Raw genomic sequence first — 9,955 nt, forward strand, 5'->3', positions numbered from 1 at the left:
CTTCCTCTTTCTAGCCATTTTCATATTTTTCTATTCTTTCGAATGTATGGAAAGCTTTCATCTCATTCTCTGGCTCAATTTCCTGAGTATTGCTTCTGATGATCACTACCTTAAGTTCCTGTCAACCTTCTCAGCTACATTTACATCGAGGTTCATGATTAGCTCTATAATGTACATTTATGATATTTTAGCTGGATGCTAGCCTGTTCCTTTCAGAGGCCAGTAGAAGCCACTTCACTATGACTAGTAAAAATGCCCTCATATACTACCAAATATTACAAGGTTGTGACTATAAAACCACCCCAACTTTAAATATACATATTTATGATATAACCCTTTTTATTAATGGAGGCCAGACTTGTGAGAGTCTCTCACAATCTTTGTGAGTTTTATACTCTTAAATTATACACAACTCTTGATTATTTAATAGTGATTTGGGACCGTATATCCTTTTGTTTGTTTGTTTGTTTGTTTGTTTGTTTGTTTGCTTTTAGAAACAGGTTTCTCTGTGAAGCTTTATCTGTCTTAGAATTCTCTCTGTAGACCAGGCTGACCTCGAACTCTTTGCCTCCCAAGAGTTGGGATTAAAGCCATGTGCCACCATCGAGAAGTGACCTGACATTTCTATATCTGTCATCTAGGCCCTCACTCTTTTTCATCTATGGTGTAACTGTGTTTATTTTATGCCTGTCTGTCTTGTCTAGTCAAAGTGCTAGATTTTCTTAGGATGTTATATGTATGCCTTCTAAATATTAAGTTCAGATGCTCAATAGGCAATCCTTAATTCATAAGTAATATGCAAAAGAAAATTACAATCATGTACTTAAAGGAAGCATTCTTGTGTAGCAGTTAAAGAGAAAGAATATAATACTTATTCAACAACGCTAACCCAACTGCACATTTTACCATCTGCATCTGCATCTTCACCCACTGAATCACCTTTATCTCTCCTTTTACCCAGCATGCCTCCCTCTTTGTGTCCCCTTCTCTCATAACAGGTAGTACCTGATATATGGTAGATGAGACTAGTGGATTCTTGTATATCTTTTGATGTGTAACTATACCAAGAATATGATTGCAGTGTCGAGTATAGGTTTCAATTTTGACTCCTTTGATTCCACTTTCCTGGTTACTAATCAATCACCAACCACCTTATTCTGTACAGTTGTTTCTTTCAGGCCAGGAAATAGTCATGGTGGTTCTGAGGGAGGGGAGTATGATCATCTTCTACCTTAAAAGCCTTTCTGACCTCACTCAGGAGGGTCTAGACAATGCACTGAGGCAAAAGCTTTGTTAACTTCTTTCCTAGATGTATGCATGTTTTATTTTGGGCAGCAACTTATGAAAGAGAGAAAGAAAGAAAGAAAGAAAGAAAGAAAGAAAGGAAGGAAGGAAGGAAGGAAGGAAGGAAGGAAGGAAGGGTATGGTTTTCAAGCCAAATTGCTTCCTTGTCTTTGTGTCTAAGGTTTTGCTATTTGGTTGTTCTGGTTTGGTTTGGTTTGGTTTGGGTTTTAGTAATAATGATTGAACCCAGAGCCATATGCACACTGGGCAAGCATTCTACCATTGGATTCCATCCCTAGATCTGCTCTACTCTGGGATATATTCTTACTAAGCTTCCCAGGGTGCACACTAATCTTCTGTACAGCATAGGGTTGATTTATGTTTTGAGTCCTCTTGCCTCCATCTTCTCATTAGCTAGGAAAACATGTGAGTCATGCCTAGCAAACTGAGTTCCTTTTATATATTCTAAGGATTTTTTTAAGGTTTTCATGGATCATTTTATACCGGAATTTTATGGGAACATGAATGAGATTGTATTAGTCACTGATAGCATGGGTATTAAATTTTTAATTATGAGTCTAATATTCAATTTATTTGGAAATTAATCTTTTTGAACACCAGTAAAATATTAGTGATCCATGAAGTAAATAAATATATTAAATTTATGTATTGAAATAATGAAACTGTTTTTATGAAATGAAAGTTATATTTTAATTAAATATTAAGTGGTTTTCAAAATGGAAGGCTAGAACAGTGGAGGCATATTGCACTTAAATCTGGCATAAGATTAATGCCATACTTCTCTGTAGTACAGCACGGATACCAAGCTTATCTCTCCAGTTATAAATACACATGAGCAAATGAATGAAGATTTTCAACTTCTCATCATCTCACTGAGTGACACTTTTATTTGAAAATCTCTCTTCTTTTTTATTATTTTTTAACAAGATATTCACCTTATATAAATATTCTTCAACTCTGTATTCTTGCAAGAGACATCTATTGCCAGGGAAGAGGCTCTTTCAGAGAAGAGCCCTACGGAAACTCCCTGAGCTTTAGTGGAATGAAGCATCAATTGGATCCCACTCTTGGAAAGTCAGTCTCTTGTTCTGTGGCATGAGGGTAAATAAAGCCAAGGCACTAGCTACCTTTGCCTACATAATAGGATACCAATGTTAGAAAAGTCACTGGGGAAAAATTTTGCCCCTGTTCAGAAGCCATTTCCAAAGTAAAAAAGTGATAGCTTGTAGTATAATCCCATTACCATAGAGATTATGACAGGGGATTACCATGATTTCTGAGTAAGTTTGATTACACAATGAATTCAAGGCCAGCCTGGTTTACATGAAGAGACATTATCTGAGCAAACAAGCAGTGATCATATAAGTCCAAGTCAATTCTTAGAAATTCACATATCTATAAGATTCTTCAGTAAAATCTGGCTTTGTTTGAGACAGGAATATGTACAGGTGGGCCTAGGTTTTATAAATTAATCTGAATTAGCTGTGTTCATATAGATAGATAAATAGATAGATAGATAGAAATGTATATATAGCATTCTCTTTCTCTCTCTCTCTTTCTCTCTCTCTCTCTCCACACACACACACACTCACACACACACGCATATATATATATATATATATATATATATATATATATATATATATATATATATATAAAATTATATGTTTTCATGCTTAGTTGTTAGGAGTTAGATACTAAGCTGTCTGGTTTCATGCTGGTTTCCCTTTCCTTGAGGAGTGACACTGTTGCACCAAACCATTTTGCCTATGAGGTTAAAAGAAACCACACATTAGAGTAAGGGACATCTACTACAGATGATAATGATAATGTGGAAGAATTACATCATCACCTCATCATATGTTCATCATAGTATCGTTTGTTCCAGACCCAGCTTCATAGCATCCCCTATATCCAGGCACTTCCACAAAAAGAACTTCCAATACATAGAGCCTCAAATGCCATCTCTAGCTTACTTTTGAAGTTTAGCAATGGTTTGACATGCAACATTAAAGTGCTAAGATACAAGAAAATCTGAGGAGAGCTGTAGCCATTACATATAATATGAAATTCCTATGGATACCATAACTGGCTTTAGAAGGAAATTGCCCTTAACTTTGCAATCAATACTAGCTAAACTTTACAAACCTCTCTCTCAGTTTTCATAATAACTGTGTTCTCTAGATTCTCCTAACTAACATTGACTAAGTGACTAGAAAACAATAATCCGCGCAAGGCCCTGGGTTCGGTCCCCAGCTCCGAAAAAAAGAACCAAAAAAAAAAAAAAAGAAAACAATAATCCACAAGGTGATCAATGTGTCCTATATATTATATTATTTTGTCCTAATTAGAACTAATCCCAGTAGGTTTTATATTAGTAGTAAATAGGGCCAGAAACATTGACTCAACTGCTATAAGCTACTCTACAGACAGGAACCAGAAATGGATTTAACTCCCCTAACTGACATCAAGGCACTGTGGACATCCCTCTCCTTCTCCTACCTTCTGTTATTGTCTGGCCATCCTTGTTTGAGAGATAATAGAGGATACCAGGGAGAGATTCTGTTTGATCTCAGGAATACAATGGGTGAATAAGACCTGAACCCTTCTCTGCGCATGTCTGAATGACTGATATATATGAGTATTGATTTTGAAATCATCAATAAATCTTAGGAAGAAGAGAAATCACAAGTGCACAATTCCTAAATTATAATCATTCCCTAAATTGCATTTTGTTCCTTTGTAGGTAAAATGCATTTTGCTACACCTTTTTGAATATTACTAGTGGCAACTTTGTTATGAAAGTAGAACCTGTCTTCCAAATTCCTCTGCTCAATGACGATTGCTTATATTTCATTTTATTTTTGTACTAGATACATGAACAGAGGTACTTATAAACACAACTGTACCTAAACAGCATACATCTGCTCACACATACACACATGCACACACACACACACACACACACACACACACACACACACACACACACAGAGAGAGAGAGAGAGAGAGACTGTATTTTACATATCATGTTATTCAGTACATAAACTTATCACTAGCTGATTTATTGTCCCAATAAACAAAGTAGAAAGCATATGGAAGAGCCGATATCTTCTCCATGAAAATCTAGAGAAATGAGGCATCATGATATTAGTCAAGAGAAAAAGATAATGAAAATAGAGGGAACCACGTATCCTTTGAGGTGATGGACATGTTCTAGCAGCATTGTTGCACTTAAGCATATTAAAACTCATTTAATTGTGCACCTTAAATTGTGCCTTTTATGCTATTTCAATTCTACCTCAACATATCAGCTAATATAAATAGGGCACCATATTAGCTACCTCAGCCTAGGAAGGCAGAACAAAGGGAAGGCATTTCTTCCTGGTCAGGAATTCACACTCACTGAGGTTGCCACGTTCTGGTGTAGTTTTATTATCCGCCTGTCACAAGAAAGCTGCAAAACTCAGTGCTCTCATGAGTTAGAAATGTCTATTAACTTGTCAGCAAATGAAAAGGGTGAGGAGTTTTCATCTTTGCAGATGAATTGGAACAGGTGCGGCATGTCTCCAAGATTGCTAATTAAAACGACTGAGGACCCGGGTTTATTTTACAGGGAAAAAAGTTTTCTATGTGCTTGAAAATTATATGGAAATAAAGCTTTTACAATCTGATGCTACCATCAAGACTTACTTCTGCCTTATAACATGGTATGAATGAGACCCTCACTAGGGCATTCCACTTAAGCACGAATAGACTATACGCTATGGTTTGTTTCATAGAGCCACATAGCAAAATATAAACTGTATTTATTACAAGAGGAACAGAGTTAGCTTGGCCATGATTACGCACTGTCCATTTATACAATTTGTATTTGACTTCATGAAGTGGCATATGAGTATATGCATATTTATATATAATCTATATACATATAATCCGTAGTTATGTTTCTAAATTCTCTATATGTCTTTGAATATAGCTCAGAGAAATTGGAATGTGGTACACTAGGAAAAAAAGAATAGCAATACTGCTCTGTACAATCTTGAAAAGAATGTGAACCTGTGTATAGGATGATCTGTGTTTGAAGAAGTTAAAGAATTTTAAACATGTACTAGACCTGACTTTCTCACGGATGCTCAGTCTCTTGAGGGGTAGCTCAAATGCTCTCTTTCATAAAATGACTCAAGTTTCCAGCAGGAATCAATACAATCCTCTTATGTCCTCCAAGAGAAGCATGCACCTTCAGCAGGTTACAGGACAAAAGGAGAATACAGGCAGAAACAGGGAGGTAAGAGGGTGTAGCACGATGATGGTGTTTGGATCCTAAATTCAAGCTCAGGGTGTCTGGGATAAAGTCCTAACCCACACTAGCTGTTCAGCCTGGGAAAACTTGCTTTATTTTTCTATTTGCAAAATTAGAGTGGTCCTGGGTCTCACCTCACTTGGTTCTTATGTGAAGGTTATATGGAAGAAGTCAAGGCACACACTATATGAATAATGACTGACAGGAGTGACTACCGTTAATAGTATTTATCTAGTGGATAATACAGTAATTAAGGAATTCAAAACAGGAACATTCTGTTGAATCTTAATTCTACTATTAACTAGCCTTGTGATCAGGGGAAATCAGGCAGTTGTTTGAGCACTAATTCCTTCACCTGCCTCAAACTGGCTCAAACTGGATGAGGATTGAATGCATTTGGGTGCGCGGACAGGTTTTACATTTGATAAGGCACTGTTTAAACGCTGCATGCTATTTGGCAGCAGCTAAATGTTAAAATGACAATATATAATTCGTAGTCAATTAGACATGAGTTTAAATTATGGCACCATCATTCAGCAACTTCGAGCCTTTGGTAAATCATCAGTCTTCAGTTACTTCACTTTAGTACTCTGATAGAGTCACTATGAACATTAAATAAAATAATATTTTAAGCACCGGATCCACGACTGGATAAACAGAAGGTATTGAGTTGTACATATTCATTCTTTGCTAATTTATTTGGTTTTGCTTTTACAGTTGTCCGTCTTCCATTTCCTGGTCTCAAAATCTACCAGGTGGCGGCTTTGCTTGTAACACTCTGGAGATACTCCACTCACGGGGAATACACACAAGCCTAAGGAGACGGCAGCTTTAGTCTTGGGGTTCAGCAATAGCATGTGGAGGCTACACCTTAACTTCTTGGCCTTAGTCACACTCCATTGCGTCCTTTTCCAGGTTTCCTTTGTCACAAACAAGTTTCTGTAAGAGAAGGAAATGAATCCACAGACACAAGAGCACTGAAAAATGCCATTGTCTAATACACAGGTATTTTCTTGCTCGATGGGTATTCTTAGGCCCTTCTAGCCATCCCACTGGAGGGATTCATGGCTCACGACATCAATTCTTATTGTTAATCGTGTCACGACTGGAATCACGTGTAGATCCATAGCAGAATTCCAGGAGACTACTTTGTAGAAGAGGCACACCCCTTTTCTAGCTGTTTGCTCCAGTGCAGTCACCAGCCTGGGACTGGATCGAGCTTAAATTTATTAATACTAAGTCCCTCATCTTACTCCTTGGACCAGGACGAAGACGCAGACGAAAGAAGCGAGCCCAGAGTTTGCTCTGTTTCCTGCCTGGTTTGTTGTGGTATTTGCTTGTACTTCATAGGACTGGGAAGTGGCAAAGCACGGAAAGGAAAATTCTGCATCCCAGGGGACTACGTTTTGGATGGAGAAATAGATATGAATTGAACATGAATCAGAAATGGAGAAAAAAATCAATTCCCTTACAAAATCGTCATAATAGCAGTCAGCAGCTGAGAGGTCTTGAGTGACAGTAGACTTTTGCTGGACCCAACCCATACAAAGTGGCCACTGTAGATGGTTCTGGAAAACCAAAGATCACTTTTTGCCTGTTTCCTTGACATTTGTCCCCGGGTTACTATTTGAAAACCCTTTTCCAGGACAGATCTGCCAATCACTCCCAGCCCTGGCTCCCAACGTTTGGCTAAATTGGAAAACAAACAGAAGAATCATTAAACATAGCTGAAAATACTTAATGGCGGCAGCGTTTTGTGCCAATACCTTGATGACAGCCAATTTGACCACTGGCAATGCATTAGAGACAAAATAAAAGAATAAAAAAATAAGTAAAAGGAACGGCACAAGAAAAACGACTGGCACTTAGTAATAAGCTAGAGTTATACAATCGATTCAGATTCAACTCGCAAACCTACTTTTCTCTGGGGGAAGAGGCCTGGGCTATTTTCAAAATGTTGCTTTATGTGTGCCCATAGGAAGTGGTATTATAAATATTCCCTGATGTGCCATTCTGGAACACTTGGCAAGACCGTAGGAGGATCAAGCATTAAACATTCATTTCCCCACCTTCTGGCTCCTTCCCACTCTATGCTACCACCTTACTTTTACTTTTAATGCACAAAGTGGAGTCTGAGTTATACTATGCAAAGAAGAGAGTTTCTACAGCTTGCTGCTTATGCATCAGGGAGGCGAGCAGACTTCAGGTGCTTGGGGAAGCCATCTGCAGCTCTTGAGGCGATGAAACTGGGCTGAGCAGGCAGTGCTTTTTGGCTGCTCTGCTTCCAGCTGGAAAGACCACTGAAGAAGCCACTCTCAAAGCACTTTCTGCAAAATTGCCTCCATCCAACCCATCTGGTGTTTTCTAGTGATGGAGAGCTGCCTGAATTGTCCCACAAACTGAGGAAAGGTTTGCCAGGGTTCCCTCCAGAGTAGCATGCAAATGGAGAAGAAAAATGGGATGTGTTTTTCCAGGTGAATCACTGAACGTTTCTCTCATAGTTTCCACATGCAGGCAGCCCAATTCTGGGGCAAGTAGGGATTGGGTGCGTGTCTGAGCACACTGGGTGGCTGATAGGGATCGTAGAGGGCTTGTACTCGATGTAGCCAGAGGAACAGAAGCTCACTGTAACATACAGTACGGCTTTTGAAGCATGCTAGTCGCAGATGAATCTTTACTAAACAAAGTCATCAAACAAGCATAAGCAACTTTCAGCTGAAAAAAAATTGATATAGTGGGGCCAAGATAAAATAGAAATCTCAAAGCTATGCAGTAAAGGAAGCATGAAAATGCCCTGGAGAATGTGCTAGAGAGAAGTCGAGGAGCTTGGAGAAAGGGGGGTTAGCACAGGGGGGGAAGGTACTTATCCTGCCTGGCACACTCTCGGGGGATAAGACCCTTGTCTCCCTGCCCACTGTTTACCAAGGCACAGGGGAGAACAAAGGCAGAGGGTGTGCTTTGTAGGATTTTTTTTTCATCATTTTTTGTGTGTTCTGATTGAACCAAAGCCTTGTGTGACACACTGACAATGCCCTTTACCCTCCTTTTATCTGCCCTGCTCTCTAGACTCGCCATTATTTCACAGGCTCCTGTGCTGGGCCCTTTTCATCTTTTCTCAGAAATGATTATCTTCAGACCTGCTATCTGAAAACCTGTGACATAACACATAACATCTAAGCCCTTTCAAATGGACCTCCTTTTTAAAAAAATCCATTTTAATACTAGACAAAGTCCGCCTGGATTAATGTTTGTCGTGAGTTCTTACAAGATGAGTGGGAACACTTCCTTCTGAGGCCATGGGGAAAGAGGAGGAAGAATTCTGTGAACTGAATATGAAATCATCATATAGCCTGGCTTAGTCATTTTGAAAGAAAACTAATCTATGTTTCCTTTTCATAAATTATTTACATACAACGTCCATCTTATAATGAATATCTTGAGGTACACGACAAAAGACACTTATTCAGAAATAGGCAGAGATACAATAGCAGAGGTGGTTATAAATAGACCAAAACTTTGTCATTACAGTGCAAATCATCACATCAGCTTCCCGATAGCCAGTGAAAGAATATTATGGGGTGCTTGATTATTCATGGTTAAAGTGAAGCAGGATGGTTAGTTTAGAAGAACAAATTAACTTTGGAGTTCTAAGATTGTAATGAAGTACATTCAAGAAACTTTATTTAGCTATAGAAACAAGGGAAGTGGTGACCAAAGCCTTGGGGATTATTTGTGGGGGTGGCTCTGAAAACCACCCCTTCTCTTTGCATGTGTGTCTCCTAGCTCTGTGAAGGAATGCAAACTTGTGTCAAGCAGGGCGTCCTCCAGCTGAGCCCCAGTCCACCATGGAATTAAAATGGACCACATTCAAATTGTGCCTTCCCACCTCTCACACCAAAGCACAATGCTTAGGGACTGATTCTCAGGAACTCACCCGAAGTAAACCCTCAACCTGTGTCTCTTCCTAACCATGGCTCTGCTGAAGTAAAGGGAGAACTCAAATACTGAAAAGAGTATTCTTCTTCCTGCAAAGTAGCCATAGGATCTCAAGAACAGATCTGATGTGGGCATTTTCTGGATACTTTCAAATGTATCCCAGAGTCTGCATTTCTTCAGACTCAAATAGGATGCACATTTTTCTTTTCATGCTCTCACCTCATGTCCAAATCAGTGTAAAATACATTGTTTTTTTTTCTAAATGGTACAATTCAACTTTGACTCAAGATGTTCTCATTGTGAAGAATCGGGGCAGGGAGGGGGGCTTTTTCTCTAAGCTATCTACTAAAATCCTCCTCCTTCTCATGGCTTAATTGGGAGGTCTGATAATGTCCCACCTTTGAAGGCTTC

This window comes from Rattus norvegicus, chromosome 6, assembly GCF_036323735.1.
Source record: "Rattus norvegicus strain BN/NHsdMcwi chromosome 6, GRCr8, whole genome shotgun sequence".
NCBI classification, from domain to species: Eukaryota; Metazoa; Chordata; class Mammalia; order Rodentia; family Muridae; genus Rattus; species Rattus norvegicus.